The 13,713-nt window shown below is 55.1% G+C and overlaps 1 long non-coding RNA gene across 1 annotated transcript; it reads left to right on the forward strand.

Annotated features, from left to right (window-relative positions):
* Positions 1-1,498: 1,498 nt before the first annotated feature.
* LOC126019111 (uncharacterized) lies at positions 1,499-3,811 on the forward strand. The gene is made up of 3 exons (XR_007498925.1): positions 1,499-1,656; positions 1,972-2,079; positions 3,691-3,811. It is a non-coding gene; the product is annotated as an uncharacterized LOC126019111 (long non-coding RNA).
* The last annotated feature ends 9,902 nt before the right edge of the window (positions 3,812-13,713 follow it).

A 13,713-nucleotide genomic window follows, 5' to 3' on the forward strand; every position in this document is an offset into this window, starting at 1 on the left:
GGCCGCGACGTGGTGAGGGAGGGGCGGGGCTTGGCGCCAGCGCCGGCCCGTGATTGGCCGCCGGGCCGTGGGCGTGGCCCTCGGCGGGCAGCGGGAAGCTCGAAGCTTCTAGGCTGCTCCGGCTTCGACTAGTGACTCTCGCGCGACCGAGACTCGTTCCGATTGGCCGCGACGTGGCGAGGGAGGGGCGGGGCTTGGCGACAGCGCCGGCCCGTGATTGGCCGCCGGGCCGTGGGCGTGGCCCGCGGCGGGCAGCGGGAGGCTCGAAGCTTCTCGGCTGCTCCGGCTGGAGACTCGCGCGCTACGGGCGGCTGCGCGCTCTCGGGATGGCGCCTGCCCGGCCTCGGCACCTGCTGCTCCTCCTGCTCCTGCTGCAGCTGCTCTGCGCGGTGAGCCGGGCCCGGGGCAGCACCGGGTGGGAGCGTGCCGGGCGGCCCGTCGCTGCGATCCGCTGTCCGGGCTCGGCGCCCTCCCCCCGCGACGCCTCTCGCACCCGAGGCCCGCGCTTGGCTCCGGCGGCCCCTGGCTGCAGATCCGAACCCGCTCCCTTCGGGCCGGTTCTGGGGCGTCTGGGCCTTGGCCGCTGCTCCCCGGACTCCGGCCCCGATTGGTGCTGTTGGTGCTGGAGGAGGATGGGGCCGGGATGGGGTCAGGGCGACGTCCATGCGCCCCCTCCCAGGCCTGGACTCACCGGGCGGTGCCCAGGGCCCGGCCGAGCTCCCTGGGGAGGGGAAGGCTAGGGAAACTCTCTGGAAACTCTTCCCCGGGGTCACAGTGCTCCCCCGGAGTGCATTGGGACCAGTGGGTCTTCCTGCTCGTGCCTGGCGATGTGTCTGGATGGACGCCCCGAGTCTTAGGGATGGACAGAAGGGGGACTCTCAGTCCCATGGTCCTTCTGGGGTCTGTGGGCATTGGGTGGGCTCCACCCTGTTCTGGCTCTGCTCAGGCCTCATCTGGGATTCAGGGCGAGCAGAACTGCATGCAGGACTGGTGGGGTGCCTGACCCAGTGCTGCCCTCTTCAGCCCCTTTTGGGGGGGAGGGGAAGTCTTTGGGGCCACACCCTGCGGTGCTGGGGGGCTCATTCCTGGCTCTGCTCAGGAACCACTCCTGACAGTGTTCAGGAAACTATACGGGATACCAGGGATCCATCCCAGGTCCGCCATATGCAAAGCAACGTCCTCCCCTCTGTACTGTCACTTTGGCCATCCACTGTGTCTACTTGACAGTGTAGACATTGCAAGTACAGGGGTGAAACAGACCCAGACTCCACCCTCTCCCCAGGCCTTGCACCCCTGGTTCTGACTGGTGATGGAGCTGGTCAGTGACCCCCTCCCCGTGCCTTGTTTTCCGAAGCCGGGTCCCACGTCTGCTGCCTGGTCCAAGCCCTGGAGCAGCAGCGAGGAGCTCCAGGGAAAAGGCCCTGTGCCTCGGGGGTTCACACCTGTGAGAGAGAGAGAGGGGGCCTTCTGCTCCATGGGTCTCTGCAGACGAGTAGAGCTGGTCCCTCGTTGGCCTGGACCCCTGTTAAGGCCGGACCCCGCCCTTGGATCTGGGCTAAAGCTCGTCCCTCTGTTTGAAGGTCTCTTTGGCGGCCCTTGGGCTTAAAGGAAATAAAGGAGTGAAGGATGGTGTCGGCTTCATTCAATGTCTGCCTGGTGAGTTCCCCCATGGGCTTGTGGGTGGTAAGCGAGGCCTCGGCTCTGCGGACATCCCCCCACCACTGTCCATGGGGAATTCGTGTCCATGCACCCAAGGGAGCCCACTGCAGTACCACCACCTCCCACAAGCCAGGATGTGGTGGGCGTTGAGATGAGTTCCACATCTCCATTTTTGGGCATGCGTTTGGATCTCACTCTGGAATGTTCTGAGGAGAGAGGGTTGGGAACAGGGGGCCTTTTTGAATAGGTTTCAGGGGTTGGGTGGCATGTACTAGGGAACAAATGTGGTTCCCTCTGTCCCCCTCTGCCCAGGCCAATATTTTGTCAATGGATTTTGTGAGACGTGCCCGAAAGGAACCTACATGGACCATCCCAACAATGCGACAGCGTGCAAGCCCTGTGACATAGAATGCGGCATAAGTGAGTGCTCCTCCCTCCCCAGCAGCCTCTCCAGGGGTACCAGTGCCTGGGTGTGAGGCCTCAGAGAGGGGACAAAGCGCCCCAGTGCCCAGGCCAAGACCCCTGGTGTGTCTGTCTGTCTGTCTATCAGCTCTTACTGTCTTGTTGTCTGGGGAGCTGGGCTTGAGACACTCCAAGGGCCCTCTGGGGTACTCTCTGTACAGTGCTCTAAGTGAAGTTGGAACTGTGCCACGCCAGGAGCAAGCCTGGGCTTCCCGCATGTCCAGAGTGTGCTCGGCCCCGGGAGTTGTTGCCCGGCCATGTCTGTCCTTCCACAGACTAGAGGCTCGTTAACAATTTTTTTAAGATGCTCCTGTCTATGGGGGCCGGAGTGATAGCGCAGCAGTAGGACGTTTGCCTTCCACGTGGCTGATCCAGGATGGACCTCGGTTTGATCCCCTGCATCCCATATGGTTCCCCAAGCCAGGAATGATTTCTGAGATCATAGCCAGGAGAAGTCACCAGGTGTGGCCTCAAAACCAAAAAAAAAAAAAAAAAAAGTACTCCTGTCTAGCCGATACCCTTGAACTTAGAAAAGCCCAGAAAGGTCAGGGCTGAGACATAGCACAGCAGGGAGGACACTGCCTTGCACGCAGCTGACCTGGCTTTGGTTCTCTGCATCTGTTATCATCTCCGGAGTTATCCAGGAGTGATTCTTGAGTGCAGAGACAGATGTCATAAGCCCTGAGCACTGCCAGGTGAGGCCCAATTCACCACCCCCCCCCCAAGAAAAACAGTTTGTTTAATTTAAAAGAAAATGCCAAAAGGTTTGATCTCCAGCTTCATCATGAATACACCCTAACACAACTCTGTTTGGCCCCCAAACAAAACAAACTAATCAGGTCCTCCAGCAGTGTTGTGCAGGAAGTGGCAGGCAGCGTCTGCAAGGAGTTTGGCCTTGATCAATGTGGAAGTGAGCCGGGGAGGGACCTGCTGAAGGCCTGGTTTGTTCCCCGGCACTGCATGCATGGTTCCTGAAGCACCGCTGGTGTGACGTACCCCCACCCACTCAAGAACCAAACCAAAACTAAACCAAAAATGATGGAGGCACTGGAGAAGTAGAACAGCAGAGGAGGGCTTTGGTTTGCAAGCCCACGTCCACTCACGACTCCCCAATCCCCACCAGGAATGATACCTGAGCACCACGGGGTATGGCCTTAAAGACAAAACTACAGAAAAATAAATAAATTAATAAACTGTGCCTGTGACTCAATGGGCCCAGTTCTTCCTCCGCTGAGTGCCGGGAAAGAGCCTTACTGTGGCGTGAACTAGTTTCCCCACCATGGTGGGTGAGGCTGCCCCAGTGCAAAGGAGCCCCCGGGCCTCGTGCCAACCGTCTGGGGATGTTGTCAGAACGGGGTGCAGCTCCCTACGCGCATCGAAGGAGGAGGCAGGGCCAGAGACGGCTCCCATGAGGGGGTGTCTGGAGAGATGGGGAGCACCTCAGGATGTGGGAGCAGGACTTGTCCACAGACTGTGGTGTTCTGTGTCGGAGCACCTAAATGATCCAGGGAGCTGAGGCCCAGATTCCCCAGGGCCTGGCCAGTTCTCTTGCCCCCCTGTCTTTCACAGATGAGCAGCTCGATGATGACTACACTTCGTGCTCCAAGGAAAGGTGTCGGTGCTCTAAGGGGTACTGCAAAGACAGGGATCACCCGGAGGGCTGCTATCTCTGCAGCAGGTACTGCAGCACCGCTGCCCTGGGAAGGGGACCCCGATTCCTGCAGAGGGAGCCCCTGGGTCTCAACCCCCCACTCCCGCACCTGGACCTGGGGTATGGAAGTGAGTGATCAAGTGTGCACACGGAAACATGCCTGCACATGCACCAGCACGCCCCGTGAACACACGTGGGCAGGCAGCATGCATGGCTCTAAAGGGGACTCTCGTGGCTGGAGACCAGATGCACCGACGCCAACCTGTTTGGCCTTGGGATGGAGCCTTCTCCTCTCCCAGCTTTGGGGACCTTCTGGGCTGCTTATTCTCTGCTCCTGGAAGCATCTCTTCAGCCTCTGCTTCTTTCTGTCTCCAAGGCTCCTCAAGCATTCACTGGCTCTCTGGCTTCTCTGCTTTTTGCCACCTGTATGCAAACTTCCCTCCAAAATGAGGCATTCCCTCGGGTTACCCTGATCCAGGCGACTCTGAACACTGTGATACCTGCATGTGGAGGTCTAGGGAGGGCCCTTAGGGCCCTAGATGGGGAGAAGTTTAAGCCAGTTGCTACTAGCTTCCATTTACAAGGTCCATTGGAGGGTCAGATGAACCTCCTGAAGCCTGAGGAAGCCCTGCCTTCACATCTGAATTGATCAGGACTCTCCTCTGATTTCACATTTTCCTCCAGCCTTGGTAGACCTATGTTTGTCAGGCACAGCTAGAGTCAGGAGTTGGGGTAGAGGGGAATCTGAGTTTTTTAGCGATTTCCCAGGCTTTGCCCTGGCTCAGCCAGTCTGGTCCAAATGATCTGGGCAGTGCCCATGCCTGGCAGACCTCTGGGTGCTGGGGCTCATCCCTTCCAGTCCCAGAGCCATGAGTGAAAAGGAGGGTGACTCGGTGGTGGGTGGACAGGCAGGGGGCTCACGGCTTCTTTTCTTTCTTCTTGCTTGTAATAGAAATCACAATGACGGAGTGTCTGGTAATGTGACGAGCCCAGAACCTGGTAAGGTGCTGCCTTGCACCACACGTCAACAGTCACTGCGGGGAGGTCAGATGTGGTGGGTCTAACTCAGGGTGTCATTCCTGCCTGTCTGCTCTTGTCCCACCAAGCAGGAACCAGGGACAGTGGTGGCCATGACCATGTGACCAGGACACCTCCCCCTGTGAACCCGACAGGCCCCCAGAGGGAGACCACAGTGCCCCATCTTCCGGAATTAACTACTGAACCCAGCCCGACTCCCTCCGGTGAGTTCTGCCTGATGGGCATCACCCCCTGTCCCGTCCAGGGTCTGGGGTTCACAGTCCCCACCCCGGCTCTGCTTCCTCTGCTCTCCATGCCCTATGTGACGATTCAGGGTATAGAATTGCTGCCTAGAGCCGTGGGGCCCGTGAAATGTCAGGGGACCTCGCCCAATGTCCGCTCTGGTTTGTGACATCACGGGTGTCTCCACCTCCCTGTCTGGGCTCCCCTGATTACTGGGGTAACTGGGCTTCCCAGTTCCCGAGCACTGGGCTTCCCCCGGGCAGGCCCATCCTAATTCCCACCGGCTTCCGGTACTTTCAGCCAGGTGAGAGCGTCCAGATTACCAGTTGTCCTGTGGGAAGGACAATCTGTCCTGCTCCTGCTCCAGTGTCACTTGCTCCTAAGCCCAGTGAGCTCCACTGATGCCATGTTCTTGGATTGTCTCCTTCCAGAAAGTGCAGAAAACTGGCAACGGGATCGTTCTATAGGAATAGGGCTACTGTCATACTTGGGGCTGATGCCGTTAGCAGTTCTCTGTTTTAAAAAGAAAGGTAAGGAAGTCCATGTGGCCCTCTGGGACAGGGAAGGAAGGCTGGTCTGCAGAGCTGAGCGGGCCTTGGGACACCCAGCAGTGATGGCGGAAGGGGACACTGATGGGGACAGAGGCCATTACTGTCAGGCCTCAAATCGACTTTCAAATCCTCCTGACTCGACTTGAGGAAGGTCTCAGGGGCTCCACCCCAAAGAAAGTTGGATCCTTGAAACACCTGGACTTGAGAATCGGGTGCAGTCACTGCTGCTGCAGTGCCCCGGAATCCTCAGCCCTGAGCCCCAGATTTGGCGCAGTGTTTAGGCAACTGGCCAGACATGGGGTGTTGGATGCCCTCACCTGGAGGGGATGGGCCTGGGTGTGGGGCGCATCTGACGCTGAGATGCGCTGTGCTCATGGACGCCCCTCTGCCCTTCCAGACCAGCTCCTTGATTGCTGGGTCCGATGCAACTCTTCCTTCCGAGATTGGACACAGCCCCAAGATCAGTGCTTTGCGCCTCCTGCCCCTTCGCCTCCAGGCCGGCATGCTTTCCACCAACTCATTTCATTCTCGTCTTTGTGTTTCAGGACAAGTTCACAATGTGGGCGGCTCTGTGAGTACCCATGCGGTTTCTGCGATGGTGTAGGGTGCCCTGAGGGTAGCACAGTTGTGGAGGGGGAAACCCTCCCAGCGGGACCTTTGTACCACTTGGGCCTTTTGCAGGCACCAGGGATCCCGCCACACCCCTTTCAAGCACCCTGAATTTGGCCAGAATTCTGAGCTGCTGCAGCTCCTGGCCTGAAAACAGCCGAAAAGGTGTGTGTGTGTGTGACATAAACAAATGGTGTGAAAGGGAAGGGGGTCTGTCCCCTCCTGTGAAAGCATGAGAGGCCTGGCTTAGCCCACTGCCTTTGGCACAGACCCCAGTAAAATTTAACATGGTCCCAGGGCTTAGGATCATCTAGGTGGGTGGGTTCCCTATGGATTGGGGCCAGCAGAAAAGCTGAACTCGGGACCACCCATCAGAGGAACCGGAACATTTTCTTGGGGCCTGTCTTTGGGATCTTGATTCCCTGGGAAATGGCCATTTGTGCTTCAGGACCCTAGAAACAGCTTTGCGATGCGAAATGTTCCTGGGGTCACCATGAACGGCCAGTGCAACCCCGAGGAGGCCCACAGTATGCTGTCCGAGGGGAACTCAGATTCCACCATCTCTGTAGTGCCAGAAGAGATGCCCCAGAGCATCCCCCCTGAAACCCCACCGCGTGACCAGGTCACACTGGAGCAGGTACGTAATGTGCAGGCTCCTCTGAGGGTGGCAGTGGTGAGGACATGGGCCCCATGCCCAGCCTGTGACTAGGGCACCAAGCCCCACAGACAGTGTCTCCTTTGCCTCCTCCTCAACTCCTGGCCCCTTTTTCTCTGACCCAGACCTTGGCCACACTACACAGATCGTGCTTATCTGTTGCAAGTCAGCCCTGGGTGGGGTCAACTGATGGAGGGATGGAGGATGAGGTCTTTCCCCTCCAGCTTGGAGCACGAGTCTGCCACCCTGTTCAGCTAGCGGTTCTGAGGTGAAGCGTCAGGTAAACAGCTCGCTGACTGTCAGGCTTGTGGAAATATGAGCTTTATTCGGTGGACAAGACTGAAGTCCAAAGCCTCAGCATCAGTTCCAGGCAAAAGCCCCCACCCCCACCCCGCCTTCCACAGACCCTTGTTTTTATCCCCCAGAATCAGGTACCACCCGATGGTGGAAGCAGAATCAGGTACCACCCTAGGGTGGGGGCAGAATGCCAGGTCACACTCTAGGGTAGGGCACAATCAATGATCAGGGTAGGGTCAGTAACATCATAATCCCCAAAAATGTTTACTTATCTACTGTCTGGATCCCGCGTCCCCAGAGTGATTCTACTTTCTGATTGGCCCCACTTGTTTCAAGTAGCCAATCAGCTACTATATGCTAATAAGATGCAGATTGGCTCACCATTTAGGCTTCAACTGGCCTTTGTTGGGTCTGTAAGAAGAGTTCCTGTCCCTTTTGCAAATGTGGTCTGCAGGATGACCAGTGGGACTCGGGATGCAGATGAGTGTCATGAACTGGCCTCTCAGCCCCTTGGTCCTGAGGATCTGGGTCCCCCTCTGTCCTTTGGCCAGATAAGGTGTTCGTGGACTCGGGGTGATAGGACACCCCAAGGGGCCTCTTGATAGGGCTGCTCATGCTGGCAAAGCTAAGCCCAGGATATTCTACTGCCTGAGCGAGGACAGCTGGGAAAGACAGAGTCTTGCCTGTGCTCACAGACTGCCCGTTTCCTGGGGACCCTTTGGGGATTGATCCTGCCAAGAAGCCCGCTGCACTTGGGATCAGTAGCGCCCATGTGAGACGCTAGATTTGGTCTCATAGCCCTGTTTCCTTTTTCTCCCCAGGAGCCAGGATGCACCTCAGTTGCCAGCAGCCTCTAAGCAGCGGTGAGTGATGGGGCCCTTGGCGAGGCCTGGGGGCCACTGACCCTTGCCTCTGGGCTTGGGGGATATGGGGATGGCTGTGCATTGGAGGCTCACTTCTCATGGTGCAGTCAAGTGCGGACTATGTGAGGTTTTGTGGAGCTCCCGTCATACATTATTGTTTTCTGATTAGATCTGGGGGGCCTCCCAGTGCACAGAGTTTAAATTCGATAAAGGGACCCTCAGGGAGTCGCAGCTCACCCCAGGATCATCCTTGTAGGGTCTCCCTGGTTGACATCTGGGGCATCATCAGTCTAGGCCCCTTGAGCCAGAGGTCTGGCCGAACCACAGTGGCCCGTCCTTGGGGCCCACTTTTCCGTGTTCCTTGGCTGCAACTTCCAGCCTCAAGGGGCCATCACGAGCACCAGGCTTGAAGGGCCTGAAGCAACAGTCCAGCAGTAGGACACGAACCAATCCGGGTTCCATCCCCAACTCCTCATATATCCAAGCCTGCAGAACTATCCTAAGCTCAGAACTAGGAGTAAGCTTAACCATTGCCAGTGTCACCTGAATATTAGAAAGGAAAGAAGTTTCAAAAGGCAGCAGACTGGAGAACCAGCTGGCCCTGGGGTTGCCTTGCAAGCGTCAGTCCCTGGTAGAGGCTGAAGCTGGCCTGGACCAGGTGGGGCTTTAGCAGTGGAGGCAGAGGCGTCGCAGAACACCAAGTCCAGAGCAGCCGCTGCTGGGCCTTCCAGAAGCTAAACAGACTCTCTCTCTTTTTTTTTTTTTTTTTTTGGTTTTTGGGCCACACCCGATGATGCTCAGAGGTTACTCCTGGCTATGTGCTCAGAAGTTGCTCCTGGCTTGGGGGACCATATGGGACACCGGGGGATCGAACCAAGGTCCATCCAAGGCTAGCACAGGCAAGGCAGGCACCTAACCGCTAGCACCACCACCCAGCCCACAGACTCTCTCTTTATTTCCTCAGTCCTCAACAGACTTGACAATACATACTTTTCACTGCTTTGTTTTTGGGTCTGACCCAATGTGCTCAAGGCTCAGGAAACCTGTCTCTGCACTCAGGAATCACTCACTCCCGATGGTGCTCGAGGCCCAGAACTGAAAGCCGGACCCCAACTTTGAGTGCTGTCCCTGCTGTCCTGTCACTTCGGCCCCTATACTGGCCCATTGGAGCTACCAAAAAAGGCTAGTAGACGGAGGGACCATGAGTGAAGTCGACCTTGGGAAGAGAAAAGTAGGAATCATGTGATGGAGCAGTGCCCGAGGATGTTCATGCTGAGGCGACAGCAGGGGAAGATGGCGTCTCTTCAGACCTGGTGGCCATCCAGGGGCCACATCTGTGCTCAAGGTCTGCAGAGCAGCCTGGTGCTAAGATCTGAGGCTTCTCCTGTTCACAGGATGCTGTTACTTTATTTAATTTTATTTTGTTATTTTATTGGAAAATAACTTATTTTTAGTTCGGTAAAGTAGTATGAATACTGTGAACTTGAGTGGAATATTTTTATACTTTGACTTTCTAAGCCACACCCAGCAAAACTCAGGGACTTGGACCTGGTGGTGCCTGGAATGAACCTGGGTGGGTCGTGTGCAAGGCGACACCTCAGCCAGTCGCTCTGGCCCTGAACTGGGACGGGTTTTGTGTACGTCACGCACCATCACCAACACCTCGAAAACCTTTTGTAGAGATACACGGCTACTGGTGCTCCCAAACGGTGCTTGAGGGACCAAAGCCAATGTGCCTGGTACCACAGCATGGTCTCACATGGGAGGCTGTGCCCCAGTGCTTGCATCTCAGCTCCAGTTGCTACTGGAGACCCAGGGTCCCCTGGGGCTGAGCCTTTTGGCAGGATTTCATCAAGTTTCTAGGGGCCATTGGGATCCCTTCCAGGTGCTAGGGATTATTTGCCACAGGTGAGGGCCTGTGACCAGGGTCCCTGGGGCTCCTGCTCCTCACCCCCGGGGACAGAGGCTCTTAGCAGGCTCTTAAATCGCCCAGTGCACAGTGGTCTTTCTTTGTTTTTTGTTTTGTTTTGTTTTGCGGCCACACCCAGTGACGCTTAGCTGTCCAATTCTTGCCCATAAAGTTGGGGCTCCAGAGGATCGCTCTCTCTATGTGGAAGAAAGATCCCTGGCCCCTTTTTTATCTTCCCAGCTGTTCTGGGATTTTTTTTCCCTGGGTCTTTGTTTCCAGACCCACTTCCCTTTTCCCTCCCTACTCTCCACCCAGGCTCTGTTCTGAGCTTCCTAATCTTATCCCCTGGTCTAAGGAAAATGCTCTCTGGCTTTTCCTGGCTTTCCTTCCCTGAGGTATCTGCTTGGGAGTGGAAGGCTTGCTTTATGAGTTCCTCTCCAAACAGAACCTTTGTTTTTTAAATAATAATAATTTTTATTCGACCAAAGTGGATTACACATCTTTCACAGTAATATTTTAGGTACATATTAATATTGAATCAGGGAATTCCCATCACCAAAGTTGTCCTCCCTCCATCCCCGTTCCCAGCTTTCATCCAATATCCCCCTCCCATACCCCCCTCCCCCGGGCTGCTAGTATAAATGGTCCCCTCTGTGTCTACCCTGTTGTAGCTTGGGTATCCATTCTTTTGTAGTTGGCTTTGGATTTGGTGTTTAAGTCCGATCATTTTATTATTACTTAGTGATCATACAACTGTTTGGTCTTGGTACCCTCCATTTTTCCCCCTCAATTTGAGAGGCAGAGCAAGATGGTTCAAGTTATGTGGTTCAAATAGAACCCCTTTTAATCCCCTTAACCGTGTGTGGTGTGACTCTTCCCTGCATCGGCATTTGCTTTGAATTTTTTTGTTGTTGTTGTTGTTTTGGTTTGGTTTTTGTTTTTGGCCATACCCAGCAGTGCTCAGGGGTTACTCCTGGCTGTCTGCTCAGAAATAGCTCCTGGCAGGCACGGGGGGGGGGGGGGGGGACCATTTGGGACACCGGGATTCGAACCAACCACCTCTGCTCCTGGATCAGCTGCTTGCAAGGCAAAAGCCGCTGTGCTATCTTTCCAGGCCCTGCATCAGCATTTGCTTCCAGGCTTGTGTCTCTCCAATATTTTGGTCTGGGGCATGAGATTCCTCCACACTTTCTATTTCTTTTTTCTTTTTTTGTTTTTTTGGGTCACATTCGGTGTCGCTCAGGTGGTACTACTAGCTTTGCACACAGAAATGCTCCTGCCAGGCTCGGGGGACCATATGGGAATCAAACGCCGGGAATCAAACCCGGGTCCGTCCCAGCTCGATATCATGCAAGGCATAGCCCTACCACTGTGTATGTCTCCAGCCCCCTTTTCCATTTCTTTTTTTTTTTTCTTTTTTGGTTTTTGGGTCGCATCCGTGACACTCGGGTTTCTCCCAGCTATGCGCTCAGAAATTGAAAGTGTTCCTGGCTCAGGGGACCATATGGGATACCAACTATCAAAGCATGGTCTATTCTGGGTCAGATGCATGCAAGGCAAATGTCCTACCGCTGTACCACCACTCTGACCCCCCTTATCATTTCTTAATAAACTGTTATAATTTTAAAATCAAGAAAAATTGTGGTTTGTGTTGTGCATATGCTCCTTTTCAGCCGTGTTGTCTTAACTTGATTTGTTTTCACATTTTTGGTTTTTGGGGCGCTATACCTGGCTGCACTCAGGGTTGACTCCTGGCTGTGCTCTAAGTAATTGCCCTGAAACACTCTTGAGACCCTGTGGAAAGTCGGGATTAAGCCTAGGTCCATCCTGGGTCGGCAGCATGCAAGCCAAATCCCATACCGCTGTGCTCACACTCCAGCCCCTAAACTTGTTATTTGTAATGAAAGGTATGTGATGGACAGTCACAACTGAGCTTGAGGCTTCCACTGTGGATATGTCATACTCTCATGCCCAGCCCTGCTCGCCATGTCCAGGCTCCTGATCACCTGGGCACAACAAATATACCAGGAACAGTAGAGCCATGGCTCCTAACATGCTCCATCACGATAGCCTTCCTGGCTCCTCCCAGGGAGGGGTCTGACCTTTCTGATTTCACCAAGTGTCAGAGTCTGTCCCCCCTGACTCCTCCTGGGCAGGCTGTAACCTCTCTTTCTCATCCTTCACATCCCTTGCTGTCCGAGGCCCCAATTTCCCAGAGGGTTTGTTCGTTTGGCCATTGCATGCAAGGATTCAAGAAGCCCTACAACCCCATTCTTGGGGGGACCTTCCACGACTCTGGTTGTACACCAATAGCTACAGCCACACCTATAGAGCAGAATGGGACCAGGCAAGCGCCTCTCACTGAGTCTGGTGTGTCTGGGCAGCCTGGACTCTGCCCATAGTATCTGGAAAGCAGGGTGTGGGTTTCTTGGCGCAGTGCAGTCTCCCTCCTGGCACACCTGCTTGGCCACCCGGGAGCCCCTTGCTGACAGGTGTTCCACTTGCCCGTGTCATCCTTCCTCATCAGAAACAAGGACAACTTTCTCATCAGTGGCAGCTTCACAGCCAGGTCTGGGTTCTATGGTGAGAGGCTCTGGGTGCACCCACTTCCTGGCCGCTGGGGACTCCATAAGGGCTCCACTTCTCTGTGTGGAAAGATGCTACCTGAGTTCAGGCCCCGTTCAGGGCCAGGAACCACTCCAGGGGAGGGGAGAGCAGGTGCAGATCTGGGACACAAGCACACCCTGTCTGTCCCCATCCCTGTCCCTGCCATTCAGAGTCTGTGGACAGCCAGAAGAGAAAACCCCCAACCCAATATCCCCAAGACTTCTTGCCATGGTGCCACAGCGCCCTGGTGGCTAGGCCAAACCCTGCACACTGATGAGGCCTTGCCACCCTTCGCCTCTGTGCCTCGAAAGGGCTCAAGTGGGGGCTCCCACCCCTCTTTATCAACCTTTGTCTGAATCAAGAATACCATAGGAGAGAAGTACAGAGTGACCCCATATCCCCCGAGGCCTTCTCCCCAGGTTTAAGAAGAGAAGCAGGAAGCCCATTCCTGAGGGCTTCTGGAGCAGGGGAGGGTCCTGCTGTGCAGCTCCGAGAGACACCTCATCAGGCCCCAGAGGGCCAGAGACCCGCCCTGGTCACCAGCTGGAGGATTTCAGGGTGCACTTCCAGTAATAGGGTGATTCACTCCACTCCCTCCATCTGTCCTTGCTGAGAACCCATGGTCCTTCCAGGCCAAGCTGCAATTCTGCCACAGACTAAGCATTTTCCTGCGTATAAGAAACTGGCGTATAAGATGACCCCCTAATTTTACAGCTAAAACATAGATTTAGGCCTATATTTGCTGTAAAAGACAGAACGTTCCTGTGCTGCAACTGTATGTACCACAGCGAGCCAATCACAACAAGCAAAGGTTCAAAGGTTCTACTGTCATAGACTTCCTCTCTGACTCTGGCCAATCTGAGCAGGCTTTGGACAGTGTAGATTCGGAGACAGAGCATTGTCTAATTTGCATGCATCAAAAGCCTGCTTGGATTGGCCGCGTTAGAGAGACGGTCCGAGCAGCCTTGCAGTGATTAGTGCAGGATCGAGTTGGAAAATTTGTTTTGTGGCAATATCCAAACATCGAAACTTTTTTCGGGATATATAAGACGACCCCTGATTTTCGGTTGACGTTTTTTGGTTTCAAAAGTCGTCTTATATGCCGGAAAATACAGTAGCTTACCAGGCCCTATGCCTGCTGCAGAGATGAGCTCAGGCCTGGCCGCACACTGTGGCTGCCGCCCTAGAGC

The sequence above is a fragment of the Suncus etruscus genome, chromosome 9 (assembly GCF_024139225.1).
Source record: "Suncus etruscus isolate mSunEtr1 chromosome 9, mSunEtr1.pri.cur, whole genome shotgun sequence".
Taxonomy (NCBI): Eukaryota; Metazoa; Chordata; class Mammalia; order Eulipotyphla; family Soricidae; genus Suncus; species Suncus etruscus.